Raw genomic sequence first — 6,381 nt, 5'->3', positions numbered from 1 at the left:
AAGTACAGGATAGTTCTAGAAAGTAGAGGGCGTGAGAATCACATGATCTCGATGACGCAACAATATTTTAAAACAGACACCTACTGTAAAGAATCCCACCCATACATAAAACTTGACATTAGTGAGCTAGCAACGATGCTACTGTGGTAAACGGTGATAGACGTAAACATCAGCAGGAAAATTAGGCCTATATATGCACAGCTGCAGTGGTGGTGAAAATATTGTTACGACAGCGGAAGTCATGTGACCCTGGTAACACAGTGAGAAGTCCCACAAGCAAGTACATGATTTTCACTCTTCGAGTTACTGTACAGTAGAACAGTATTAGGTCCGATGCAGATATTGAAGGAACTGTGGAGAGGAGAAGAAGAGTCAGAAGTGAGGAATACATACCAGTACATGTTAGACCTCAGAAGCCTACTGGTGGAAACCTGTTAACTTGATCGAGAGAGCTTGTATGCAGCTCAATGCAGTCCAAAGCACTTCTATGACAAGAGGGCCAAGGATTGACGTTTCAAGGTCGGACAGAAACTGCGCGAAATTCAAAACAAATCAAACCAAAATCAGCAACATTGAGCATTATGTGGACGACATTCTGACCCACAAAGCCTGATGGAAGACCATCTGAAAAAATTTTGGAGAACTGTTCAGGTAAGTGAGGGCCTCAAATCATCTGTGCTGTATCGGCTTTTCTCTGCTGGACTGTTTTTGAACACAAGATAGGCGACTATCATATAGTCATGGAAGAGGAGAAGCCAACCCACATACAAAATGCACCAGCTCTGAAGACCAAGCAGCAAGTCAGATCCTTGCTGAGGTTAGCAGGATATTATAGGAATTTCATCCTAAACTATGCTGAAGTTGCTTTACCACCAACTCATCTGACTAATAAAAGCCAACCCAACAAGTTGAAGTGGAAATTACCACAGCAAATGGCATTCCAGAAGTTGGAGAATATGTTAGAAAGTTCGCCAATCCTCAAAATTACGGACTTCAACAAACCATTAATAATTCAGGCCGATGCATCAAATTTTGAAGTTGGAGCAGTACTTCTGCCAGAACATGAAGATGGACCGTTTACCATAATGTACATCTGTAAGAAGCTGTTCAGTAGTGAGAAGAACTACTCTGTAATTGAACAAGAGTGCTTGGCCTTCATATTTGCCATCCAGAAATTCCAGAACTGTCTCTACAAGAAGGAGTTCACCAACCATATAGACCATCAGCCCCTTGCATACATCCAGAGGTGTAAAATTGACCTGTGCAAGGGTCATGAGGTGGGTGTTCAAGCCATCAAGGGAACCGCAAATGTTAGTTATATTTTATAAATGGTTCATTCTCTTTTTTACATATACATATTTATTATATTTATATCTTATAAGTGATTTTTCTTAAAGGGAATTTTAGATTTTTTAAATTTAATTTTTTGTCATAACCATTATTTTATTGTTACTTGTCATTTTTCTTCTTTTTATAATTATTATTAAAGAGGCATTCTTCTGTTGCTATTGCTTGTGTTAAAGTGTGATTGCAAATTGTATTAATAGTTATGGTTAACATTTCTGTGTTGAATGCGAGTGCTTTAAAGGGAGAAACACGATTATGCTGATTTCTTGACCAATATGCAGATAAATTTAACTGGTTCTAAGATTCAAAATTAGTGATGGCTGGGATAGCATGAAAATTAACGGGTAGGAAAAAATGTAATATATCATGTATCTATCTGAGAGAAAAATCCATTCCCGTCTCTTCACTGATAAGGCTGTTTTGCTATATAGTTTTATCACTATATATGGTGTGTCGTGTTTGCTATCCTCTTGTATTAATATGAAATTTTCCATAATAATACATTCATTTATTCTTGTGAAAATGTTGTTTGCACATAACACATTGGTTAAGAAAGTGGTTCATTTTTTGGTTCTTTTGTATCTTATCATTCACTGCATGTAATGGCATGCCTTCCCATGAGGAAGAGAGCTGAAAAGTTGTACTTCGTGTGTGAAAGTAAACGACAGTTTTTGTTTGGTTTTTTCATTGGTGGATTAGGTGATATCTAGAAGTTACAACCTCCCTTATTGTCTAATGGGAATGACCAGAAACACATGAAGTTATTGTTGTAAGTAGACAGGCATAGAAAATTTTTGAATAAATAATTAGGAAATAGAAATGGGAGCAGCAAAAAGTAAACAAAGAAGGTGGGATTACATTACAGCACTTGGTGATTTTTGACATGGTGCAACCTCAAAAAAGGGTGTGGCCATCATTCTGCCCATTTCTACTTCATGTGGTTTTTGTAACTTGGTTATTGTTCAAATTAAATGAAAGCTGTATATAGCTAAATTTCTCTGTTGTAAACTTTGTTTCAGGAAGCAAGTACAAATACCTATATGTAATCAAATTACGTGAACATAATGAAATCCATGACATCATGGGGGTGATGAAAGGAAGCTCCAATAGTCATACTTTGCTTATGAGATATTATAGCTATTTGACAGGTAAAGAGTGAGCCAGAAGAATAGTATCAAAACAGATGAATTCTGAAATATTTTGAGTATTTAGGATGGATTAGCTACCGAGAGAGTGACTGGGCTCTAAGCCTATCCTTCTTGTAGCTTTTCTTTGTGCTAAGTCTCGAGAGTGACTGGGCTCTAGGTCTATCCTTCTCGTAGCTTTTCGTAAAGCTATCTCTCGACATTTCCTGGCTTTTGCTTATATCTTTGCGACAGTTTTTCTTCAATCTAGCCATGTTGGTAGCCTTTTTTTTTCTTTTTTTTTGCTGGATTAATGGCTAAAGCTTGATTCGAATATTCATAATTACTGTTTCTACCTTTATCTCTATTCTTGCAGTAATGCTCTCTTTGTTGGGACAAATACTTTTCAGGGTTATCAGCATAAGATTTCCTCTCGTTTTGTTTCATTGAAAGGTATGTTTTAAAAATTGCACAGTTTTGAGCACAACCTTAGATGTTCATAGGTAATTCTTTGTTTGAAAACAATGCAAAATATGTTATACAATTTATTGTTCTTGTTTTCAGTCCATATCACTCGAGCAAAGCTGTGTCAGACTTCGGCAGTGGTAACATTCATCCTCACCTAGGAGACTAGCGCATTAGGCACTAAATGATAAAATTATTTTGTACATCACAGAACCATCGAATCAGAGGTACAGAACTGAGAAATTTCATAGGTTAGGTCATAGTTAGAACCTAGATCTAGATAATTTACATAGTCTGCATTTTTTTATCTAGCTGATATAGCTGCAGGCTGATCAGTAGTACATGCGCATAAGCAATCATGCTGCCGCACGTGATATGAGGGCAACTTACGGACCATGCTCATAATCATAGCATGTGGATACTAGTGTATTGTTAACTCGTTAATAGTGTTGCAAAATGGTTATTGTTATCACCAAGATTATAAGTAAAGCTAAGAAAATACGCTTTTAGCCAAGGTAGCGAAATTCGATCTTGTGAATCTAGATTTGCAAGTAAGAAAGTGACACTCGATAGTAACCAACATTAGCTTTAGGATAGCAACTCTATTATTCGTAACAGGCCTACACTTTACAGAACCAACCAGATTCTTTAAAATATATGGTAGTAGTTTTTTCTCTCTAAAACAGTGTATAATAACTTCCATTATACCAACGCCATGGAATCTAGATTAACAGTTTTTTGTCATCACATGCATGCAGTCGGTACAGCTGTATCAAGCGTCATTATTTACATTATTGTATAATAATTGCTTAAACTAATATCACGTGACGCTAAACGCTCTTTAATTAGGATAATTTCATAAAAGTTAGTAAATTTGTGCTTAAAAGTTGGCATATGAATAATAACTATCCATGAAAACTTGAGCTAGAAACTGCTGATCTAGTTTGCTCAGCCAACCAATACTTGTGTATCTGCACGTCCTTTCACCCTATAGTTTTGATGCTTTAAGTCAGGCATCTTCGAGTCTTTGATCCAAATGACAAAAAACTAAAACGATCCACTTTTACTCTTGGGTGAAGCTGGAATAAAATATTTTAGACCAATAGTTGTGAACGAATTTATTTTGGTATCAAGGTTTGTTTAGATTAGGTTTGTATTTGGAAGCATGCATGGCCTATACAGTTGGATGTGTGTTGCAGGGTTCCCGCCTGTTCTCTGGGGTTGTGGGGGATTCTCGGGAGTGGGAGTAAGCAGTGTGTGTGTGTGTGTTGTTATGTGAGACTGAGATTTCTTGAATGCCTCCACACCGCTGTAAGTGTGACCAACGCGCTGCGCTGATGGAGAGTGTCTATTATTAGTTCGCTATAGTCAGTGGGCTGTAAACTTCAGAAACTATAACTGTGATTATTATAATGCTTATCAATCAGAAAACTTCATATATTTGACCAGGAATCTTTACAAAGTTCGAACATTACAAATCATTTAACTTCAGTGGATTCTCACCAGGCTTTAGTATTTTTGCAAAAACATTATATAAATTCTTCGCGGAGAGCTAAGCGAGTGTGGCCAGTAAATAACAGAGAACAAAGCTAGCTAGCTTCCTGTTAAGCGAATCGTACCTACATCAACTCTTAATTAACTCTCTTATCGTGAACCCTCGATATTGAAGAAGTTCCAGACTAGAAAGAAGACTTTATATTGCTTGTAAGTTTGTGAAAATTTTGTTTATAAATCATTGTTTATAATAACTATTTGTAATAACTGTTACTGTAAATTGTATTGTTGTGTGTATATTAAAACGTAGTTGTGTTAACAAAGAAAACTATGTATATCAATCTTGTTGGCAATATCATAAACTGACTATATATTGGCATATATTTAAATACTAAATCCAAAGTATAATTTAAATACTAAATTTAAATTATCAATTAACTGGGTTTGGGACTATTTGAAATTCTAATACGTAACATAGTTCGTTACTTTTTGCGCATGTGACTTATATTTAGACCACATTTGACATCTAATTGTAAGTTTTTAAGATCTATCAGCGTTACAAGTTTGAAAAAAAAATCCATAAAAGTTAAGTATGTTTTTCTATCAAATAAAGTTTCTGTACTTTCGGTGTGAAGAAGAAGAAAAAATAGGGAAAAAAAGGTAATCAAAATTTGATATTTTACATCTCATGTATTTCTTAATGGATTGCCTTGAAATATGGTATGTGAAATAATGGTAAAGTAGAGCACATCCACTGAAAATATGTTTAAGTTTATATTACCACATTTCGAGCTACAGAAAGTGGAAAATCGCTAAACCAGCTCTCCTGTTAATAGCACACAGTGTGCTCTGCAGGTTGTTTTGACCACAGCGTGTCTTGATGATCAGAAAAAAATATTATATTAGAATTATTTTAATTCATCAAGAATCCTCTAATGAGGTCCAGATAGAAAATCTCCCTCCCTTCAGTCGTTTCCATTTGCCCGGAATTTCAATGGATGCAAGTTGGTGACCCTAGTACCAAGATAAATTCAAATTTCTTTACTGAGGTTGAATTTCCTTCTTTTGGGTAAACTTGAGTAGTATCATATGAGGTTTTAACTCTATTCAATTTGTAAATAATTGATAAAAAAAAATATATGACCAGGAACCCGAGAATTTCTCAAAAGTTCTGAAAAGACTTCAGCTCTCGGGCAGCAACTGAAAAGAAACTATTTAATTTCAGTTGTTGTCCGAGGGGAGTCCTTACACTAGGTTGATATAAAAAGTCACAGTCCATGCAATTCTTGGGAACAAAACTTAAGTTGATTTTTGAAATAAAACCATTACGTTTTATTCATACTAGCTATGATGAAACAAATTCTGCCACTTGAAAAAAATATGAAAAGAAATTTCCTTCAGCTATTATTCCTTTTATACGAATTTGGGTAAGAAAAGGAATCTGCGGGTCGCGGGTTCGAATCCCAGTCGCACCAAACATGCTCGTCCTTTCAGCCGTGGGGGCGTTATAATGTGACGGTCAGTCCCACTCTTCGTTGGTAAAAGAGTAGCCCAAGAGTTGGCGGTGGGTGGTGATGACTAGCTGCCTTCTCTCTAGTCTTACACTGCTAAATTAGGGACGGCTAGTGCAGATAGCCCTCGTGTAGCTTTGCGCGAAATTCAAAAACAAAAACAAACAAAATTAGGGACGGCTAAGTTGGGACAATTTTTGCTCTCAACTAAATGATAAAACTGATCCAAAACAATTCTGGAATCATCTCAAAAGATACACTAATGCAGGAAGCAACAATAGTAATTACCCACCCCTAGAAACACAAAACAAAACAGCATACACTAACTCAGAAAAAGCCAAAATTTTCAAAGAACACCTTCAAAACACACAATGAACCGGACATGAATGAACATTTTTACAATAAAGTAAATAATTACATCAAACAAAACATAGATATGT

General features: G+C 35.9%; 1 protein-coding gene across 10 annotated transcripts in view; it reads left to right on the top strand.

The window, feature by feature from the left end:
• LOC106469775 overlaps nucleotides 1-6,381 on the top strand; it is a 61,797-nt gene that overhangs the window by 38,741 nt on the left and 16,675 nt on the right. The window lies entirely within an intron of this gene.

This window comes from Limulus polyphemus, unplaced genomic scaffold, assembly GCF_000517525.1.
Source record: "Limulus polyphemus unplaced genomic scaffold, Limulus_polyphemus-2.1.2 Scaffold98, whole genome shotgun sequence".
NCBI lineage: Eukaryota > Metazoa > Arthropoda > Merostomata > Xiphosura > Limulidae > Limulus > Limulus polyphemus.
Note: the sequence above shows the minus strand (reverse complement) of the source record. Positions and strands in the feature narration are given on the sequence as shown.